This window comes from Calidris pugnax, unplaced genomic scaffold, assembly GCF_001431845.1.
Source record: "Calidris pugnax isolate Ruff unplaced genomic scaffold, ASM143184v1 scaffold24, whole genome shotgun sequence".
Classification (NCBI taxonomy): Eukaryota; Metazoa; Chordata; class Aves; order Charadriiformes; family Scolopacidae; genus Calidris; species Calidris pugnax.
The window spans coordinates 26,229,729-26,253,895 of record NW_015090922.1 but is presented as its reverse complement, the minus strand read 5'-3'; positions in this window follow the sequence as shown (position 1 = coordinate 26,253,895).

The window sequence follows — 24,167 nt, the reverse complement described above, 5'->3', positions numbered from 1 at the left end:
TAGGCATCCAGCCCAGTGGCACACAAGGCATCAGTGTTGACATGGCACAGGACCCACCGGGAACATGCACCCTTCCGGGATACCCACTGGACACTACGCTGGCTACCACAGAGCGCGTAAAATGATGCTGGATGTCCATACTGAGTCAATTGAGCAAATATTTAGATGGCTATTTTAGGATGAACTGAATGATTCCCTAGGCTCTGCTGTTTGTTTTGACTTCATTGCCGCTGGATATAACAGGAGCTTGCAACAATAGACCACATGCAGGTGCCTGCTTGTGAACATAGCTCTGAAATCCCACCCTTATTGTCTATACATGCCTATGTGGACATTGAATGGGAAAACTGTGACTATTCACATGCCTAGTTAAATTGAAAACTAATTGGAGATCAGTGTGACCTGCAGGCAGAAATCAGGAGGAGGAGTGGAGGAGAGAGAATCTGAGAAACCTAGGAGAAAAGCAGCACCTGGGAGAAGTGGGTATATGTGTCTGGGGAGTCTTTGTCAAAAGAAATAAGAAGTCTGTGGCCTAAATTAATCTAGAGGACAGTGCTGGTGGGTAGAACAGCCAGGAACTACTCCAGAAACTAACACAAAGGCTTGAAAGTGTACAATATGAAACTAGGTAGTGTTAAAGATAATAGTAATATATCTCACTTGTCATCCAAATTGTTAACGCTAATATTGAAAAGTATGCAATACTGAGGAACAGCAGAAATGAAGAAAAATGTCATGGATGAGTACTGTAATAATGCAAGAAATATGACTGAAAGAAATAAGAAGAGAAAATATGGGGGGAAAAGGATCTGTTTAAGTCAAACTCAGTTCAGAGAAGGACAGCTGAAGAGGCTTTAGTAGAATGGTGCTATGGGTCTCTGGTGAACTCTTACAGTTAGAAATGAACAGAAATTGTAGTATCATTAGAGAGAAATACTGTCAGGTACTTTGGTGCTATAGCATAGTGTAACAGGATGACTGCATTTTTTCTCAGTTGGGCCTTAGACTGCATGTGACATAATCCTACAGTGTTCCCAGATAATACTAATATTATTGTTACATTAGCCTGTAATGTTGCTCGTAATTTGATTGCATTTAATCAGTCCCTGTAAGTGGATAGCTTAAAAAAAGCCTCCGAGTACCCTACTATTATTATTTCAAAATGGCAAACTTTGATAAATTAAGGGAAGTAAATGGTGAAGTGGATTGGATTTGCATCGGATTGGTGGTGAGCCCAAGGTCCCAAGTGTCAGGGAAGCATAGAATTTCCTCAATCAACAGAACAAAATTTGTTTGGACCTTGAACCCCCAGTGATGGAAAGAAACCTGTACGGAAGGGCTTCTTCAGAATACTTGCAGGGTATGAGGAAAAGAAGAGCAATGAAAAAACAGGCTTCAAAAATCAGAACCAAGAAGCATTTTTTTAATGCTTTAATAAAGTATTTTTCTTATACTACATTCTTCTCAATTTTTAATTTCTTTGTTACCACTCTGCATGACTTTAATTAATTAGAAAAGAAAGAGTAGAAGAACGAAGGGAGGCCATTTGTGAGAAGTGTTCTTGAGAGAGCTCTTAACCCATATTTTCCCTTTGTCACACTGGATATCAGGAAGTAAATGTGAATGAATGGCACCAGCAAGTGTCTGAGGAACCCTGCAAAGTGGAAACGACCTTTTCCCACGGCACTACACAGATGCCAGTATAAGCCTTTTTGTATATCTCCCTGGACCCATCATGAGGTACGAAAGGCTCAGGTAGACAAGGGATGCGAGTGAGGAATATCTGCTCCCTGGAACTCATTCCCACAGCAGAAGGATGATAAGAGCTGGTGGTGAAAACAGTTTGACTTTCTTATGTGTTTTCTCATGGTTCATGGAGATCTTCACAGAAACAGGTCTGCAAGGAGAATCCCAGACACATGAGATGAGCTTGGGGGATGCCAAAATGTCCAAGCCTGGAATATATCTACCCAGGGATCCAGTGGCCTGAGATTGCTGCACTCCCCTCTGCATTATAGCCCATGACGCACAGATCCTCCCTGGTCACCAGCTTGGTCTGAATGTTTGCCAGGGCTTTTTAATGAGGGAAAGGGAGGAAAGGTAAAACCTCTGGAGGTGGAAGTTGAAAAATTCTTATTAGCACTTGCAGCCTGCTCTGTGTTTTGAGATATCAGGCTGTCTAGGAAGCCCGGAGGGACAGATGCTCTCTCCTGCTTTGTACTTGTGCAACACTTAGCAGTGAGGATGAGCAGCTCCTCTTTGGGACATTTGGGAATAAGACAATACAAATGAGACTATTAACTCTTCCTCAGACAAATGCATCATCCCTTTAGTGGTTACTGGAGTCTGGAGTGTACTTCAAATTAAAAAAAAAAAACAACAAAAACCACTCCCAAAAAAGCAAGCTTTTGCTTTAAGAAAGCTCAAGGGTAATTTGTTTCCTTTGCCTAAAGGAAATCTCTCGGCTATACTGTAATTTCTTATCTTATTATGTGCTTTCCCCACTAATTATTACTATTCCTTCTCAGGTTGGACTTTAATTATAAAATATCAATTACAATTTCTGCATGTTTATTGGCTGGAATGGCTACCCGATCCGACAATTATCTGGAGTACTACGCTGAATTCAAGCTCAAAGCTTTCTCTTTTGAAAAGGAAAAAATAATATGAAAACCTGCCAATCCCCCTGACTGACCACAGGAGATAATTCCTTCATACTAGTTTTGATAATAAACTATTAAAATTGACTTCTGAATATCAATTAAGGTGTTTTCCAAAGCAATTCTTCTGTTTTGGTAATTTTTTAATGGTTATTTTTATTGAAAGTATGGGAAACTATTAAAAAAGATAATTGCATAGCTTTCAGCATGGGAAAAAGACAAGATGGAACATTTCTATTACACAGATTTGAACATGTTCAATTCGACTGTTTCACTACTTCATCAAATGCAGCTTCTGGGGCGCAGCTACTGCCGCTGGGCTACACTGTCCAGGAAATGTCCAGATTCATATTCTTGGGATGAACAGCTAAAAGAGCTCCAGGGCAAGTTTGTATTTTAAACAGCAGTCTGGCTTCATTACATAAAACCACAGGGGTATAGCACCCTTCACTTCAGAGGAGTGGTTCTGCAATACATTAGCAAAGAATATCATCTTTGCTGGCCGGTTTTTGCAGTAGCTGGGATAAGTGTTGCATCTTAGGGCTGCTGGCTGCCATGGGACCACTCTTGCGGTAAAACATGATTCAGCAGGAATAAGGGTGGCAGGCGCTGGTGCTAAATTGAATAGATGGAGGGTTGGAGTCCTCCATACAAACCTCAGAGCATTGCCTCTCCTCGCCCAGTCTGTGTATTTTCTGCCACGACACTATTAAGTGTGTTCTATTCTAATCAATTTACCTATGCTGGTTGTGGTATAGCGTGACTCATAAATTAGAAATCTGTCCAGTGTAGGAAAAAAATACAGGCTTTGTCAAATCTGTGCTGGCCTGTGGATGGGTGGGGAAGTATCCCACCCTTGGTGGATTTTCCTGTGGCAATGGCTGGATGTGCCTTCCTCTTCCTTCTTCTTGATCTCACACAATACATATTCACATATGCTTTGCATGCAGCCTTTCTTTTCTGGACTGTTTTTGCCCCGGACGTCCAGTGAGAACTTGCCTTCATGTTATTCCTGCAGTTCCTGCCTTCGTGCTCTGAAGGGCACCTCCCTGCCCAGCCCCTCTTTCCTCTATTGTTGTGCTTTTGCTGGCTCACCCCTGAAGCTCCAGGTCTATAACCAGTCATGCTGGGCAGAGCTGTGATGAAGTTGAGCTAGGCTCTGCAGCCATAACGCTCTACTCTAATGAAGCCTTTGATGCCATGCCATGATCCTTTCCACCCATCATTTTACTCTTCCTTCTTCCTCCACTAAGTATTTACTGTCTCATGACTTCTAGCAGATGGCCAGGAGTGCCTTTTCTCAGGCTCCCTGTTTAGCCCCGCAGGCAGGAACGCAGCTCCTGTTGGGGCTGGGTCCTCCAGAGATCTTGAAACATTACCTGTGCTCCTGTGTCCTGCCTTGGGATTTGCCTTTGGCATTTCCTAGAGAAGTTCCTAAACTCTGCTGGTCTATGAGGAGGGAGGTGCCGAAAAGAAAAGAGAGGAAAAACATGACCCTCTGGATGGCAAGAAAGAGCAAAGAATCAAGTGGAAGTTTTGGGGAAGGAAACGAGAAGTTGGACTGAGAGCTGCAGAATGGGCAGCTTGCGAGGCTTGTAGCACGGACACAATTTTGACACCACACTGCTCCTTCAACACACTCTGAGACTTCCACCGCTTCTCAGATGTACTGGATAACACGATTTTGTTAATCAGTCTCTAGCAGCTGAAAACAGAGAAACCACTTGTAGGGTTTGTTCTGCAAAATATTTGATGGTTCAGCCAAGTATCAATTTTAATACATAATGTCATAAGAAAACATTTGTATACAACAAACGTGGTAATCTGGAGCTAGGCAGGGTTGCCAGAGAGCAGTGCTTATGTGAGAGAGGCTGGCTGAATATTCTCTTTAACAGTGCAAGCACTTGGGCATTGCAAAGCTGATGGTCACATCGGCTAGCAGACTGTGGAGATGGCAGGCGGATTGCTCAGCAAATGGCTATATATGGATGGTGACATTTCACCGAGCAGTTAGATGAGAAGTCTTTGTGGACAGAAGCCACTTTTTTCACTCTGTATTTGTACATCTCCTAGCACAGTGAAATCCTGGGCTTTTTTGTGGGCGGCAAAGTGTTGCTGTGCTACAAACATAGAACAAAAATCACAGGAGGAGGAGCCCATTGTAGGCTTTCCCATTAGCTGCATGAACATATATAGATGACAACATACACCATGATTGTACCACAGCTTCTTGGGTGTCTTTAGCAGAGTTGCCAATTAATCCTTTTCAATGCCTGTGTTCGTCTTTAGGTGTCACATTGTGATGGAGGCAGCAAGGCTCATTCCACACTAGTGTGAGCTGTCCCAGGGCTTGTCATGCTGCTGCTGTGTTAGCCCTGCCCAGAAGAATGGGACCACAACAAATGCCTCCACGATGTGAAACTCATAAATACTGAGCTGTATGTAGCACACAGCTGGAATCTGGTACTGTTATTGCTGCGCCTGGCTCAAGTGACAGACGTGAGAAATCTCTGTGCCTTGGCAAGTAACTGGCATTCTTATGATTGTTTGCAACACGCTGATGATGATGAATAAATGAGCGCGGGTGCAAACATGCTTCTGAGTTCGTGACTGGACTGCACCCTTTGCAGACATGTTTCTGCCTGAACTGAGACACAGCAGTGACTGCAGCATCTCCCCGTTGTTCCCATCTATCACATTCACTGGCTCAGTGTTTATGGGTTATGGGAATTACTATGCTCACTGGATCCACAGTGCTCCAATCTGTATATTCTAGTTTGCCATAACTACTCACCTCACAGCTTTTTTCCAGAGAAAACCATGACTTCCAATAGCCTTCTACCAGCACTTCTACCCTTGACATTTCTTTCCCTTTCCACTCCTTGTGCTGCCTCTTTGTTCCAATCACACCAAATTCAATCTGTTTGCCCTCATCTGCACAGACACCTTGGCAGCCACAGACCCCACTGTCTGAGTGTGATTGTACTTTGCCTTCTATTCTTGGGAATAGTATGAATGGTATCCAAATCCTCTGCTCCCCTGCAGTCTGACTTGTCTGACATCAGCCACCCTTTCAAACCACAGTCACAGAAATCACTGAGTCGTAAAAAATAGAGCTGGAAGGGCCTCCAGACTTCCCCGGACTATTCCTCGTTCCTTGAATAACCCTTTCGAAACAGGCCTGCATCTGTTTGCCTGTGCAGGGCCCTCACTATCCTCAAAAATCTCTCTTACCTTGCACATAACTGTGTCCACCTGTGATGTAGTTCATGTTCCCCTCTATCTTCATTGCTTGTTTGCCAGTACATTTTTGGGACTTCCCACCCTCATTCTGATGATGAACTCTTGTCTAGGTTCTCCTGCTAAAGTGCAGCAAGTAGTGTGGAAAACTGCAGGGGACGACACACCCAACCCAGAGCATCTGACATCAGACTTCCTGGTACTGCTCCACAAGCATGACTGCAAAACTGATTCTGAGGATTCACTTTTACGGATGAGAAAACAATTAAGAATATAAAAGAAAGCAAGAAATGCTGAGGAGGGTCAGAGCAATGGACCTTCTTGCTCAGCACACTGTTTATGACAGTGACACTGGGAGATGTTAATCTGGAAGACGATGTGAAGCTGGCCGCTTTCTGTGGTCTATTCCCCTCATACTCCACCAGCGTTCAGTCTCTATGATCAGAGTGCAAAAAAGTACTGGCTGTGAGAAGATTAATTTCCTCTAGGCAAAACACTGGGATCTGAGATTCTTATACTTTATAGAAGATGAGAAGTGCTCGTCCATGACTACTTCCAAATTAAAGGTGAGAGTGACTTCCAACTAATCATACCTGCTCCACTGGGGATACGGCATGTGCTAGAGACAGGCACATCACATACTCTCCTTCAGAAATAGAACTAACACTGCCTGAAAACTACTTGGGATTTTTCATTCCTGTAAAGCTGCTCCATTGCTGTAGTTGTCATCAACTACTCTCTTATTTCCTTCCCAAATTTATGACCAGCAGCAGGTGTTGACCTATTTCTTTTAGATACAGCCTTTCCTTGCTGGTGTTTCCCAGACTAGCATAGGAAGCAGGCTTCCCCTTTCAGCTTTCACTTTGCTGGGCTAACCAAGGCAGGCTCTTGAAGTCTTTGTCTTTTTCACTGGATAATATGAATTACCTTTACTCCAGTAAAGGTTTAGGTTTATTCCTGTCTGGAATGTTTGCCAAATTAGACTGAACTCAATTATGCCACAGTTTAAGGGTTGGACGAAGATGACAAACTCATTTCACACAGGCTGTATCAAAAAATACTTCAGAGAAGCAGTTTTCAGTTACTAACTTTGGCAAGAATTGAATTATCAAACTGTTTGTCTCTAGTAAACAGCATCAGTCAGATTTTTAGGTCACATCAAAATGGGCGTGTCAGGAATTCATGGTTTAAAAAAATGTACCCAAAAACAGAACACCCAGACAGTCTCACGAGGATTCCCTCACCTTGGGTGGAAGTCTTGTGCAAACCACTGGGGCTTTCTGATCTGTTTTTCTTAAGCTGCAGCTGCATCCAGCTCTACATAGAAAAACAACATGACCTACTCCCCAAGGCCCATCCCTCTGCAAGCCTCACCCTCTCCACCACTTCTGGATCCAATAGAGGACCAAAGCCATGGGGGTGGGTTCAGCTTTACGTGGTCATAACCAGACTGCAGAAAAAAAAAATTGAAAAGTTTTGAGTTTCAAGGATCAGATTTTGGCTAATGTTCATTAATACTATCAACCTAAAAATCTAAGCTCACATTTTGGGGATAATGCAAAATCTTGGCTGGAGAGAGCAGAAGAAGCAGTGCAGATCATGGGGATTTTTTTCATCATTTTTCTGTGGAATATTTTAGTGCTGCTGAGTCTGCAGCTGCACCACTAGGCACTGTGGGAACCTCACTTCAGCAAGACTGAGAGGGTATGACTACAGAGGGAGAAAAAAACCCCCAAAAGCAGGAGTAGTATTTTTTGAGCTAGAAAAACGTACCTCTTCTGAAAAATATTCTGCACAAAGATCAGAAAGCTCAGTCCTCCTAAAATAAAACTTCTTTGTTTCCAGTAAGTGCATGTTTACAGAAAGGTGCACAGCTGCACAAAAGCATACCATAGCTGGCTTTATCAGTGTATGATAATACAACATGAAAGCAAAGAAGAAAAGGTAAATTTTTTTAAACGTAAAATATCTGGTCCAGGAAGGTATCTGTCAACACTTTCCTAAACCTCTGTTTCCAAAAGAGCAAGAAAGTTCATTGGTCATAAAGACTTAACACTGCCTTCAAAGTCACAATGCCTGAAGTCTCTTTTTTTTTTTTTTTTTGGTATTTTGTATGGAGATGCAAGTATGGAGTGAACAACAAGGTTATGCTAAGAAAATCTTTTTGTCAACATTCAGCATACAATCTCTCTTTCCTGTGTCCATTCTCCTCTATGATACACCTTACACAACAGAGCTGTGAGTTAATCTTTGACTCTTTTCTTGAGCAGCATTTGTGAGTTTGATTTTATGGAAACTCACTCACCTTGAGAGTTTTCCAAGACCAATATAATCAGTCACCTGGGTGTAATATTTCAAAATTAAGGCACACCTGCATTTACTGATTTCATCTGAAGAAAGCCAACTACCTATTAACACTCTGCCCACTTCCATTTTGAGCATATTTATTCCCATCCTCATTTTCTTGGGCAGTTTAACCAGGTTCAGGATATTGGGTTGATCTTTGGTGCTTACATGTAAGAAAAGTTGGTCACTCTTTGAGAGTTATAATACAAATTAAGAATCTTCAAAAAAATTATAGACTTAGACTCCTTTAATGCCTGACATGGAAGAATTAGCTGGAAGGTAGAAAAGTGGATTTGACCAAGTGCCATTTGCTGTCCATTACAGTGGAGCAGCTAAGAGTGTATATATGTTTATCTATCTTAGAGACATAGAGGGAAAGAGAGAGCTTTTGGTGCAGGGAGAGGAAGGGCAACTTCACCCCTCCAGAAGAGTCATGCTCTCTGAAAGCCCTGCAAAAAGAAGCTCCTGGGGTTTGTAGCCCCAGTTCTAAACTCTTCACGCGTTTGGAAGTTTAAAAAACCCCAAACACGCTGATATTTGATCTCTGTTAAAGAAGGTAATTATCAGATTAGTGTCTACATACGGTATATGTTATTGCTTCTTAATGGTAATGGTGTGGCAATTCTAATTACTTCTGTAGATCTTACACCACTTACTATTTTTGAACAGAACAATTAGTTTAATTACTGTTTCCAAAGCGGCTGAGCACTCGTCTGGCTCTAAACTGCTCAAAGGTTAAAGTGCCTCAGCTGTTCTCTCCGGAGGAAGGGGAACGCCATACCCCACGGGGGCCAGTGCAGCCCCAGTGAGCTCATCAGCTGCTCCACCCAAAAACTGGCTGCAAAGCCCGAGAGCAGCCTTCTGCTCCTGATCTCTCTGCCTTAAACACGGGTGGAGAGTGAGGCAGAGGGAAAGGAAATGCTGTGTGGGAGCAGATGAGCTCAGTCCAGGAGCAGAACATCTCTCAGTTCTGGTGATGATGGATTTGACTGCTCTTGGAAACGCAGTGGAAAAAGCGATGCCTCAGAGAAATGGCAGGGAAGCCCTCGTGCGTAAGCATGGGGAGAAAAGAAATCAAAATGACTCTCGGGTTTTTATTTGGTAACAGATTCATAACTGGGAACAGGTGGAGATTTGTTGTTGTGCTATTGTAAGGCAGTGGTAGCCCTACTAAAGCTGAGGAAGGGTAAGGGGTAGAGCAAGGACAGATGCCACTCTGAGGTATCAGTTCCTAAAGGCACTGAGGTAGTAGAAAGCCCTGGGAGGAAGGTAAGAGATGTATATCTGGATGACGGCTTCAGGAGCAAAGCTAGGCTGTTTTGTGAGTACCACACAGGCTCTCCCACAAGTGGTCCCATAAGCTTCAGAGATCAACCAAGGAAGAGTATTTCTTACTCGCTCTCTGCTTCTCACATTTTACAGTCAGTGTCCATAACTTTGCAGCCTGCAGGACTTAATCAAAGATTTTAATGCCCATCCTCCGTCACAGTAAGAGTATGGTTTTTTGAGAAATCATGGTTTATTTTGCCAAGTCTGTGGCAAACGCTGAACATGTGACAGGGTAATGGAACTGTGTAATTAGCCCTGAGTAATGCAATCACCTCAGACTCCAGTTTATAAACTATTACACCATATTGCCTGGTGCTGGGAGACAAAGGAGTTTGTGCATTGACCTGCCATGCTGCTTCTGCAGTTGCTCAGCCTCGTTGTTCTCTCTGGATATTGCAAGGGACTTGCTGGAAGAATCCAACTACTGTAGACACAGGCAATGAGACCAGAGAGCAGGTGCAAAGACCTGCACATCCTGCATTCAGTGTGAATAAATGCCATTATTGGATGCCTGCAGACCTTCCCACAAGCCTTCATTATGCTTGTATGAGTGTATCTTATAGGAAGATCTCAGAAAGAAACAGGGTGTGTCTGCTCATTCATACCAGTGGCAACCACAATAATGAAGTAATCAAACACGACGTGCAGTATGCAACAGTGCCTGTTCACAGGTGGACTGTTAGATGTGAGCAAACAGCGTATGCTGCAGCCGCCCAGGACTTTGTTGTGCAAAGCTGTCATTTCACAGCATGTTCTTCCAAGGAAAGCAGCCTGGAGAAATAACCCAGCCTTTCCACACTGGTGCACTCGCAGGTTCCTGTGAGTAGGTTTCCACATGAAGCCCCCATGACTCCTTCCATTACCAAAGCTCTGCTTCGTTAACAGCAGCGTGAAATGAGTCTTCCTATGCTGTGAACATCCCTTCCCTTGTTCTGTGCTGAAGTTACCCACATCAGCCAGACAGGCATCAGCTGCTTCCTAATCAGCATGGCAAAGGCATCTCCATGATTCAACTGGGCAAAAGCAGATGAGGAAGGAGAGAGGAGGACCTCAACACTTCAAAAGCCTGAGCAGGTTTTTGGGGAGGTGGGGCTGGTGATCTTCTGCTACCCCTCCTCTACCCTCTGGAATGAGGAAGTCACAACTCAAATCCAGCTGAAGCAATTATTTTATTTATGAAGCCACATGCTTGTTTTGTGGGTTGCAGTAGCAAAGCAGTGATGAGATCTTTGTATAGACACCAAGGAGAGAGGCTGAGTGAAGCCCAAGGCTCACAGACCTCGAGGGACCTGTCTGAAGCTAGATGGAACACTTGACTCCCTTGTGGGCTGTCAGCAACAAAAATTGCTGGTGTGCATGAGCTTTGCAGCCTTCCTGGGACACCACAGCATGGAGCAGAGCTTTGTACTTGCTTTGCAATGAGTTGCTCCTGCTGGAAAATCTGCTGCAAGAAAAACCCACTATGAGCTTTTTTTTTATAACAAGGCTGCATTCCTACCTTCTGTGTTATTAATACATCAGTAAAGATTACTTGTAATATTTTTCACTTCTGTAACATGTTCTATCTGGGGAATCTCAGAACATTTTGCAAACATTAATTAATTAGGCTTGCAGCACCACTATTTACTAGCTAATTGTTGGCCTTGTTTTTAAAGATTAGTTTCCGCCTGCTCTAGATGCTCCATCCCCCACATCCAGAAGAACCTATGTCAGGACATGTGCAGCAGATGGATATGGTATTAAAATGCCCACGCTGCCCAAATCCCTTGTTTCTTCTGTGGCATCAGATTACATGCTTTAGAAAAACAATCTAGTGCTAGAAGTGAGATGATAGTCATCGGATAGTCAGAGTACTATGTGTTGTAACAGCTGGCTTAAAAAACAAGCGAATGAGTTGGTGGCTAAATTCAGATGGGGGTTTGTCCTGGATAGAAAGGGGTTTCACTTTTTTGGAATTGATATACCTTTTTTCCATGGGCTTGCATTGCCTAAATTTAAACTATTTTTTTTTGCTTCAGTTGACCTGCTAGTATTGGGAATTTTTAGCTGTTTTTAGTAAGGAATGCAAATTGAAAAGGCTGGATTAATTTCTATCTGTTAACTATGTTTCTCTATAAGCATCTTATTTGTTTCAGACATCTCCATTCCTCTCATTTGTGTTTGCAGATCCTCTGTTTACATACTTCCTATACAGACATTGTGATTTCTCTGACAGTTACAAGGCACAGTCTGGTTTCCTTTATTTTTGACTATGTTCCTATATTAGTGTTCACCCTCCAAATTCAACACCAAAATGTTTTCTCAAGACATGAAGACTGCCACAATTATTATATTTGGGTTTTGACTGCTCAAACTTTAAAGTGATACCTTAAAGGCAATTCCTCTTGTGGTCCTGGGTTTTATTTTCCTCCCAATTCCTTTTGTGCATTTTACATTTCTGTGCTGAATCAATATAATGCCAGACAATCTGAAAAAAAAGTAGAAAACAATCTATGGAATGATAAATAAATCTGTCACAAATAATCTGAGACCAGGCTTTAAAAAACAGCATTACCAGCATCTGACACAGAGGGAGAAAAGCATATTGCTGCTGTTTCTATTGCTGTTGATACCATTTCTTGCCATTTCTACTTACCGTGAGTTTATTTAGGTTTTGCTGATGCCCCACTCCAGAGTACAAAGAAACAGACCAGTTTTTATGTCCCCCCCCTGTTTCCCAGCAAAATATCAAGTCTCATTCCCACTTCTACCGCACTGAAGACCCACTGTTTCTGAACAGCAAGTATTGCTGAAATTGATTTACTTTAAATGAGAAAGTCCTACTATAGAAGGAACCGACGTACCACAGAAGGGCCACAAAGTTGAACTGTATTGAAATTCTGATTACTTTACCTTTTTTACATCCTTAACAACGGTTGGGGCAGTAGCAAGAGAGTCAGTCCTCTTACCCAAGCTCAGCAATACAATATCCCACAACAGCAGTAGGGTAATAGAAGTGCTGTGATGAATTGATGGGTTCATTAGTCTACAATCAATGGATAAGACTTCATAATAGAATAGACCTCACAGGAGCCAAATACCAGAGCTTTAATTGCAGCAGGTGCTCAGTGCCGGAGCATGTATTAAAAAGAAAAATTAAACATTTCACTGTAACAAAAAAATCCCTAGAATCAAGTAGACTACAAGAACAAAGAACAGGTTGCCAGAAGAGAAAAGAAAGAAAAGGGAATGCATTAACTACCGTGCTCATTTCCAGCTCTGCAAACTGGACCTGTGTACCTGAAAGCTGAGTATATTGTGTGTTATCTGGCCTCCGTTGCGGTGATATCCAAGTTTATGCAATCTGAAATGTACTTGTCCCCACGGCACCTTTGTGAGGCCAGGGAAGCTCTCGTACTGCTTTTGACAGCAGAGAAGTGACAGCTCGGAGGCACAAGCGTGTCCAAGCACTTCATCTCTGCTGGGCTGAGCGAGGAGCCAGCATGCAAGGGGTTGGGTGGGAAGGTATGAGAAGGGTCGGGATGGAGCTCTGTCCTGCTAGCCCCCTCCTGCCCCTCAGCACAACACACTGACCATTTGCAGGCACAGCTGTTTTGGGAGCAGAACACAAAAAAGAGCTTTCATGCTTCTTCTGCTGTGGTTGTTCTCCTGTACGAGCTGTTCATGGTGACAGAGAATTAGGCTGAGGCACCATCTTCCTGTCTCTACAGCCAAGCTTCTGTCTTCACCTCCAGGAACCACTGCGCTTCATGGCTGCCTTTGCATCAGGTACACGCACAGTGGGACCCTCAGCTCAGCAGGCTGCAAATATAGCACTGGAGGCAACTCTAAAAGTAAAATATACACCTTTTGCTCACTTAGTGCAGGTGAAGGATGTGTCTGCCGGAGATATTCAGCCCCAGACCCCCACTGGTGTGGGGGAACCAAGTGGGAGAAGAGGACATCATGTGGGTGGTATAGCACCAAGCTACAGGGAAGGGAGAAGTAAGTACTAACAGGTCAGGAGTTTGTCGGTTTGTGGTCTACAAAACATGCTAATTATGATTAGAAAGAGAATCATTCTAGCATTCGGGACAAATTCTATTCTCAGTTACTCAGTTTTGCTGCTACTGAGGTTCTGGGGTGCCCAAATGTTGGTATAGTTGGACTCAAATGGACAAACCTAGCCCCAATTTTAATGAATCCCCACACCATTTCAGCAGAGGTTATGTAGTTTATACAAGAGTGGATTATTTCCTATTGCACACAGTCTAGTTCCCAAAGAAATGCACAGTAAAACCACACTTAGAAAAGCTAAAGGAACAGGCTAACAGCAAGTGTCCTTAGCAATGTCCCTTGCCAACGAAAATGTAGCTGAGTACAGTGCTTTAAATATAAATGCAAAAGAGGATATTTGTATAAATGAGAACAAAGCTGTTTTAAAAGGGCTATGATAAATATGCATATCTGTTAGGGTATCTACATACATATGTTTTTGTGCTTGTCTATACACACATCTGGGGAGACTAGCATGTTTATGTAGAGAGAGATATATGACTGTATATATGAAAAAAATTACAGTGTATATGTCTGGGTTTCTTTCAGTGTATTTGTATATATCTGTATATAAACAGACACAATGTGTAAGAGTGTGGTACTTAGGAAGATGCCTGTTCCTGTGGTCATGGTAATCTCTGTAGTGGAACTGCACAATGGGAATATTTTTGTAAGGTTTAAGTTTTTCTTATTTCAGACCACAAAGATCAGCATCTGCTCAATTTACCATAACCTGGAAATTTACTATAATAAAAGTGGAAATGAGCTGCTTGTGACTGATCTCTGTCTCCTCGTGCGGTATGCTTACATGTCACACTCTTGTACTTCTTAGATCTGCCCTGCTCAGGGACAGGCGGTTCGTCTCTCTTAGCAAGGAGGCTCCAGTGAATGCACATCTGCTGTCACCACGAGTCATATAGGCATCCTGGACATAGTTGAGATTATGAGGTTCCTGACGAAGCATTTGAAGAGCCTGACTCACCTGGTTTTGTAGCCTTTACTAGTGTTAGTAGATATATTTTTATCTTTGGTTTCACGTGACTGAAGAACTGGAGAGCTGGACTTTTTTACTGCTCTGGGAAGAAAAAAGGAGAACAAAGGTGATGATGATCCAGGCAGAGAGGACTTGCTCTTTTCTCTGCTGCAGGCTCTCCTTTTCATCTTGAGAGAGTCACTTAAACCAGCATTTTCAAAATGTGGCTACTGGTTCCTGGTACTGAATGTAGGACAACTGATTTCGGTACTTGGGTTTCAACACCTGTCTTCAGCAGCCTGGTTTGAATAGTTTATCCTTAACACTCAGTGCTGCTTATAATGTTAAGAAGGCTTTACATACACCATCAAAGATGAGAAACAGTTTCAGTACTGAAATGCTCTTCATGCACAGAGAAACTGCTATCAGCAACTACTGTATTACTTTATATGCACTGTGCATGCACCAAATATTATCCACTGCAAATTCCATTTTAGTGAGACTGCTGTGGGCGATTGTTCCTTTGTGCAAGATGTCCTGGGAGAGCACAGCTATAGCTCACTATTGTCTCTTTCTTCTATTGTTGACAGAGTTCATTTTGTACTTTCTCGAGCTGATAGCTCTGTACTATTGGTCCAATACAGATAGGGCAGAGAGGAAAAAAGACTTAGGATCAGCTCTGCTTTTTGTGGCATCCTACTGCATTTCATCGGTTCATTTTTAACAATAGCTGAAGGCAAGGCCTAATGATATGCTGTTGTTAGAAAGCATGAGTCTGAACATGTGAGGGAAAATATCATAAAACAGAAATAAAGATGGGGCAATAATATTAATGTTTTATCTGCTATGAATCTATTGAAAGATAATGGGCTGTTATTGAACAGCCTAATGAGAATGAATAAAATATGTATGTCATATAAATAAAGGGAATAACTGCAAGATATATTAACAGGGGCTGGGGGTCTGAAATAGAGCAGGAAGTAGCCTCTGTTCTACTTTATAAGAAAATGCTGCTCCATGACTTGCTGTCTGCATGGCTGACAGGAATTCTTTTCAGGAGCCCAGTATTACCAGCAAAGCCTCTGTCAGCAGCTGGACTTCGGTCAAAGGTAACAGGATTTGCAGGACTGTGGCCAGGGAGCTCATGGACTATTTAACATTCACAAATAGAAATTAAGAGAAGGGAAGCCCTGGCTACCGACAGCTAGAGTGAGAAAGTGAGGAAATCTTGATCTTTATTTTTTTGAGGATAGAAGTGGTAAAATTTTCATTAGAACACTACAAAACAAATTATATTTTACCAGCAGGACATTGCTTTAGTACTCTCAAGGTGGATGATAACAGGAGAATGAGCCCAAGAGACAAAAGAAAAGCTTCCTACAGGAAATTAAACCCAAGCTTTGCAAATAAGAACAATAGCCTACAATACAGGTAAAACTACAGACACAAATGAATGAATACAGAATGAACATTAGCAGAGCCTGAAGCAGCGACACCTCAAATACAAAAGAGAGGAGAGTGGCTTCACAGCACCTACTGAAACGAATTTATAACAATATGCATACTAATGAACCTGAAACGCCACTTAGTTTTTGCATCCATTATTCATTGTTCAGCTTTATAGGAAAGGGAGCTGTACAATGGAACGATTACAGGGAGCATCACTGGGAGTGGGATGATAACAGGGAGGAAACAGGAGCAGCATCTGTTCCTTCACCTCAGTCCCCTTGCATGAATATTACCATAGCATTGGAAAAGGAAAGGTTGCAAGAAGAGAAACCAGATGAGAGGCTCAAGATGTCTTAGAGCTTTTTTATTTCCCTCCTGAAATCGATGGGACTGCTGTCCCTGAAGGAGCAGGAAGGGCGAGGAGATGAAAAGAAACACCGTACCAAGGGCCTGTGCTCTCCCTCAGCTGTCTGGGCATGTTTTCGAGGGCTGATATATTCTTTGGAGAAAAGAAACTGTCTGTTGATGATTAAAGGGCCTTACGTAAGAGAAACTATGGATAATGAACAGAGCCGGCTCAGACAGCCAAAGCTATGAAAGCTCCTGGGCACAGGGAAGCTGAAGAAAGGTATTCATGGAGAAATAGATGGAGGCAGCAGTAATAGCCCAGGTATCCCAAGTTCTTCCATGCTTCCCGTCCCTTTATGCCTGTGGCAAAGGCTTTCCTGAATCAGATTTCTCAGCCACCTGCAGGACATACTGAACCTGACCTGCTGGTGAGTTTACACCACCAGCCAAGACAGACAGATAATGTATCTTCTAATGAACTGGGTCTTTTTAAGTCCTAGGCAAATTTGGTGAAGATTTTTTAATATATATGATATATATTTCAAAGTTTCTGTAGTGTCTCCTAAACTATGTGCTCTTCATATTTTATTTTATAATTATCCAGAGCCACAATAAAAGCACAGGGGCAACCAATGATCTGCTGGGATAAGAGATACTTTTTCTGCACATTCTACTGGCTTTATTTGCACCCCTTCAAGCAGATTGCAGCAGGCTTGTTTTACTGCAAGCTGGAGCACCACCAATGAGACTAAGTTTAATACCCTGAGAGGTTCTTTTGCATAAATAAACTGGAAACAGAATGGCTGAGATTGGAAGAGACCTCTGGAGATCATCTGGTCCACCTTTCCACAAAAGGTGGGGCACAGGCTTCTTCAGCTGTGTGGGTCACAAGGTTTCAGACACTGTGTTCATGTTTCCAGAAAAAAATACAGAACATGCTGCACATTTGCAACTTTTTGATGTAGAATCTGTGGCTAGATTACAAAACTTAATAGGGAATATATGGTTTTTACATATCAAATTACAGAGAAAGGGTATAGGGCAAACAGATTAATTGAAATCAGAAGAGGTTTTGTTCACTTTTGCATTTAGTGTATCTTACTACCTGAGAAATACTTTTGAGAACTACACCTTCTGCACACACACTCAGAAGGTTCATGGAAATTGTAGCATCCACTGGTACAGACATCAATTAATAATCTACTGGAGCTCGGTGGCTGGAAGTGTTGGGTAATCAGACATTATATTCACTGGAGTTCAAAGCTGTGCTGAAATATCTGGAAAAGTTTTAAATTTTCATGAGATGGAAAAAAAATTTCACACACCTGGTTTATACTAGAGTGGCTTGTGCCTATTTCTCCAGGAGAACTGCTTGTACACCTGGCCTTGATATTCTTAACGAAAAGAAATTAAGGTAACTGATTTCTACAGTGTCACATTTTAGGAAGCAAATACATTGGGGAGAAGGATTTTTTGGCTTTATTGGGATTTTTTTACCCCAAACCCAAAAGTTTTTGACTGTTAGAAAACCCATGTTATTTTTTTTCCACTAAAAAAGAATTGAAAGCAATTACAGCTAAAACTTGATGTGAAAATCATCATGTCCAACAACTATATATCATCACTACTTTCTGTGAGAAGGTTTTGAGCAGTTGTACTGCTGCATTTTGTTCCTTTTTGCTAAGCTATTGTCACACAGAGGTATTTGCAAACTATGGCTTCAGTCACTTACGAGTGAATTCCTGTTTTGTTTGATTTTCTCATTAACAGGAAAAAACAAAGCAGGTTTGTAATTTATGTCAAAAAATGAGTTTTCTTAACTTGAAGATATAGTCTGTCTGCCTGTCTCTCTGTGTGATAGCATGCTTGCTCTGATGATGTCTCTGTATTTATTTTAAATAAAAGACTAACTTAAAAAAGCTCCTGACATCCCAAATACAGTAAACTAGGAAGACAGCAGAAGGTTTGTCCTCAGGGGCTTTGTCTCTGCTTTGTCAATAAAACCCTTCAATGAAACCTGGATTCATAGCACGCAGATGTGTTCATTCTCTCTTTATGTATATAATGAATAAATCATAAAATCTAAATAAAAGTATAAATATTTATATTTGTGTACACATGCAGATGGGGTTGCAGTAAATCAGTATTATATCTGCCCCACCTTCTGCTATCTTTTTATCATTATTAAATGTGTAGGAACTGAAGAACCATGTATTTTCCTTCCCATCCCATTGCTGCATTTTGTTCAGATTTCCTGACACCTGCAACTTACAGAGTTTGTGTTCGTGTTGGGGGAAAAAAAAACCAACAAAACCTCAGCTACTTCATTGGTGGAATCAAGTCATAGGGGGTGGTAAAACATTTTTTCAAAAATCCCATCAGTTTGAATTATAGTTATACTCAGAAAATGCCTGGGGACACGCTGCACCAGTGAGGCTCTGTGGTCTCTCTGTGGACTGTGGCTGCTCTCTGGGGAGACAAGCAGCCTCATGCCTGCCTTCAGGCACCACGGTGTGAGCCCCAGCTCGCCTGCAGGCTGACCTGGGGTCACTTCATCTCCCTTCCCCACCACCACAGTGGTGGTATTAGCTTGCGCATGTTGAATTTCAAGCATGTTTATGTGTTCCGTTCCTAAAACGTTGGGCCTTTGGTTTTAACTGGGTCCTCTAGATCCTATGGTAATAACAAACAGTAACACCAACTGGGTGCAGTCTTACTGGTGGGCATAATCTATGGCCAGCCCTGAAGAGCAGGGCACGTACCACTGTGTCAGATGAGGTGGTCAGAGATGGCTAAGGCTGCGTCTTCAGCACTGACTCTCATTTTTGCCAAATGTGTACATTTCTAGAAAGCTTTGGGGAAATTCTGGTTCTGATGAAGCCAGTGACAAAACTTTCTGGAAATCAGTGGGTTACAGATCCCTACTTTAGTTTGCAGAACTACTAGTGATGAATAAAGTTGGGTTTTTGTTTGCCATTTGGTTTCATCTGAAAATCAGGGAGAGTGAGTGCAGCAGTGTAGAGCACCGCAGCACTGACGGTTTTTATCTCTGTCTGCTATCTGATATAACTAAGGTCACACACAGCAAGTCATACTGAGTGTATTTATCACCCCAGTAGTGCCATCTCAAGACCTGGCCTGATTAGTCTGTAGCCGCTCTGTATATTCTCTTTGTGGGACATTGTCACTTGTCTAGCCATGTATGAAGCTGAAAACAAAAACTGTTAGTGCTCCATCCTCACTTTGCTGTTCATGCCTATAAATCTTCCTGATTAGAAATAAAAGTAGACTGCTACCAATAACAGATACTTCTTACAGGAGACAACATGATGCTTATATAATGACCAGTATTCCTCATAGGAGGTAGTTCCATCATGCCCGGTGATAGATAGCAAGGCAGACTGCCACTAAAAGGAAATTCACATTATGCAGCAGACCACGGTGTGACTGAGAACAAACATTAAGAAGGTCATTCTGATCTGATTTGTCAAGTCCGTGCTGTTATTCTGGCTTTCTTGAAGCAAAAATCCAAATATTCTGATGGATGGTGGTTTGGGAACTTCCTTGAGCACAAACTTGTAAGAAAATATTCTGGACAAATTGCAGCTTTGGGTTAAAATATCACACACTGCCCATTATTTAATTCCTCTTCCATATTCATGTGCAGAACTCGAAAGATGATGATGTCTGTTCATCTGCTTCAGTAACTGCATTTTCAGCTCTTGCTTGTTTGCAACATTGTGAATACGCAGATGAAAAGACATGCCGTTCCATTTATAACCAGCAATTCTTTAGCTTCCATTCTAAATAGTTTGCAGGAAATGTTTCCTCTGGTTTCATGACTGAGCCTGGAGCAACAGTAAAGGTGGAAGATGTAGTGGTGGAGAATGACAGGCATTTTTGAGGTTTTGGTGGCCTCTTCTTAGTGCAGTCATGTAGGTTGCTGCTTACCTTGACTGGAGGCCACATCTTAGGGTCTCCAAGACAGTTGGGCAACCCTGCTATGAGATAATGGACTACTGATGCAAAGGAAATGGTTATAAATATTGTTCTGACAATTCCACAGTACATGTGAAAAATTCCTTCCTCCACCTTACCTCCTTTACATGTCCTTTTGATTGAATTGCCCATTTCCAGTCACCTCCCCAAAATATTCCACCTTCACATTATCTCTTTTGAATACTGCCTCCCACTGCCCTACTACCCGCTCTTCCTACCCAACCTACCACCCTCCCTAAGCACTCCCAAACCCTGCTCCAGCTGCTGCCACACACCATTTTGCACAGCTGTTTCCCTCCTGGAGCTAACACCCAGTCTTCCTCAGCTGCCTTTCTCCCCAGGCTCCTCTTCCCTCTCTCCTCAGCACCCAGTCTTGCCTATTCAATCCTAGTTTGCTCTGTGCTGGTTATACCACACTCAGCAGCGTAATGCTTCACGACAGTTCATTAAGCAATAAAACCAACATCTGCTGTGGGCTTGCTCTCTCATCCTCTCCCCGTAGGAAGATGTGTGCACAGTGCAGTGTTCGCTTTTGAGATTTTTTAGCTCTATGAATGTATATATGTAAACATATACATAGATACATACGTGTGTGTGCGCATACTTCTATATGAAATATGTATGTATGTATGCAGACGTATATAAACACACACAAACTTTGTCTTGCATTTATATGAAAGAAGGAAACAGCACAGAAATGTGCCTTGTCTGTAAGCACAGCAAGGAATGAGGGCTGGGAATGTCTTATTTTCCAGGGAAGCTTCCTACCACTGTTTTGTGCTAACCCTTGAGAAAGCCGTTCTCCCTCAAGACTGGGTTTTTACCTTGGTTGTGGCAAGTTCCACTGGGCTGGAGGAGAGAAGTGCAGATCACTGCCTTTGTCCCACAGTTTTAGGTAGTCTTTCAGAGACTCACATCATTTCCCTGAAATCTGAAAAATGAAGGACATCTGAGAACCTGAGTCTGTGTAGATGTGTGCAAGCAGACAGAGCAGGACTCATTCCACAATAGCTAGGTACACTGTCCAGTGCATCTGTCATTGTTTCTTCAAATAATATTTCCACTGAGATATTTTCAGGCCATGTATGGGATTAAAGAGCACAAGCCCACTGATTTGGAAGCCTTTGGAGAACAGCTGCTTGGCAAAAGCAAGTACAGTATTTTTTTCTATGCAGTTCACCAATTGCACGCTTATTAGAGTGGAATAATTTAAGTCATCCCAGCTTTTACTATTTCCTCTGCTATTTCTGCCATTTTATTATGCCCCATCCAAAGCCACCTTCTCAGCTTCTTGCAATATGGATCTGTGCAAGTCAGAAACCTCAAACGATGCCTTGAGTACTCTAGGGCACCATCAACAACCAGATCAGGCTTGGTGAGTGCATTTGCAGCTGGCTGCATGCAGGGAGGAGTAGCTCTGCACTGGTACATGGCCTACCTCTGATCTAAGCCTTGGTATTTATCATTGATCCCCATGTGTCTTTGCAAAGATCAAAACCTAGGAGTGAGGAATGTGCCCACCCACCTTTTCTCTGAAGACTCTCTGCCTGCCCAGATGGCAGGGGGAAGGTCTGCAGGACCACGGTCCTTGCTTTTTTTTCTAGCATATGGGGAGGTTGCTTTGGCTCCTTGGCACCCCTGTGCCCCAACACCTGGTGCCAAAAGTGGTGTTTCTCCATGTAATTATAAAAATTGTGGAAGTGTGGGGTAAGCTGCAGGGTGAAGTTTGGGGCAAGCTTTCAGTGTGTGATTGAGGAGCTGGGTAGGAGAAAGATTGTTTTACACAGTTACAGCCCTGGGTATAAGCTTCTGTTTCACATTAACTATGCTTCTGATGGCCATATACAAAATACCTCAGTGTATAAGGATATTAAACATATTGTTATCATCAAGAATAAAATGGATCCATTTTAGTGAGACTGTATTAAACATACTGACTATTCCACCTGCCATACACTTTACTGCATACTGGATGATGACATGCTTATCTCTTAAAAATACCATAAGCTTGGACAGGACATATGAAATTTTCCAAAGTAGAAATTGGATAGGGAGAAAAAAAGGATTATCTCAAAAGTACATTTTTGTACACAGGTCTGCTGTTATACAGTATCAAATGAAGCTAATCCTTCATTTCACGTATATTCACTTGGCTTCATTTCTTAGGGTTATATGCTTCCATCAGATTTACAGGGTGCATCTTAGATAAGTTAGAGAAATGAAGGATGTTCTCAGGTTGCAAAGTTCATATGCTTCATGCTCCTAGACTCCAAGTAGTACTTTCCTGTGCGTGCTTTACCATTGCTGCTGTGGGGTAAACAGATCTCAGGGAGGGGCTACAGTTTCACAGAAACAAGGTATTTTTAGTTCAACACCAGCTGAAATTTTGGCTGTTTCAAGTGCAAAATGCCTGAGGTGAAATAATTGCCATGCAGCAGTCTCCTCACATGTGGTGCCAAGAGCCACATCAATGGCTACACTGGACTGAGCTGCATAGCTGCAGCCTCCTTGAAGTCACAGCCACAGCCATGCCACCCACCATGGCTGGCCCCTCACGGAGGGCATCCTTCCAGAGGCTGCAGCCCTGGCCCCCGGCAGCTGCTGCCCTGGGAACCCCAGGAAGATGCTGGCTGGGTCAGCTACGTTTCCTTGTGCCTTCTCCACCGACACCACCTTGAAGCCACAGTTTGATTCTGCTCAATGAATCTTGCATGTGCAGGAGGTGGTTTTGGACCTCCATAGCGTTAGCAAAGGCCTGTTGGATCTCTCCGCCCCTTTCCACTTTTCAGGGAAACAGGGCTTTATCAAAGAAACTATTTTAGGAGGGGACCTTTTCCTTGTTAATGCAATTCAGTTTAGGGACTCTAAGCCAAACGAGCCCAGGCTGCCCTCGAGCCCTGCCAGTCTGGGGTGGAGGAGGAAGCACTCCTCCCTCGTACAGGTTCAAACTGAAAATCATGGGCAACTTGATTGGATTTGTTTTTACTTGTAGATTTCATAGAGAGCACAAGGTAGTTTTGAAGAGAGCATTTTTAAAGCTGCAGTCATTTAAACTAATCATTAGATAGAAACACATCTGAGCATCTCTGTGCCTTTGTAAATAAATTTTAAGAGATGCATTTTTAAAAAAAGTTCTGTAGGTGAACATATCCCTCCCTTCCCATTGATAAAATCCGGAGGCTCCACATCTTGAATAACTTAGAATCAAGACATACACATGCCTTTGATGACGACTTGATATAAAAAGCATGTAAAGTGAGTAAAACATGATGTGACTTAAGAATTGCTGCTACAACTGGGAGCACTTACTGGGGATAATTGCAAGCTTTGTTCCAGAGAAGCAGCAGACTGCGGCTTCCTCCAGGGACCCGGTGGAGATGAGCCCTCCTTATTGCAGGATGTGTGGGCAAGGAGCCTTCTCCCCTCCCAAAACTCATGACAGGCCGTGCCTCAGCTCCTGACTGTAGGCAGCGTGCAGGAATCCCTGGAGGCTCCACTGCCTTCCTGAGCCCCTTCCACGGGCTTCCGAGTGGCAGGGGGCGGTTTGACACAGGGGTCACAAACAGGATTACGGACATGAGTTTAGTTAGCAGCAGGTAAACATCCCCATCCTCCCTGTGCAGCTGTTTGATGGGACTCCCAGCCCAGCTCTGGCAGCGTCAGGGCTATGGCAATCAACTAGCTATAGCATCCACTTCCTCTGCAAGGAGGCGACTCTCCTGGGAGTCAAAGCACGGTGTCTGGCTGAGTAAAATTTCACCCAGAGCCATATTACAAGAAAAGAAATG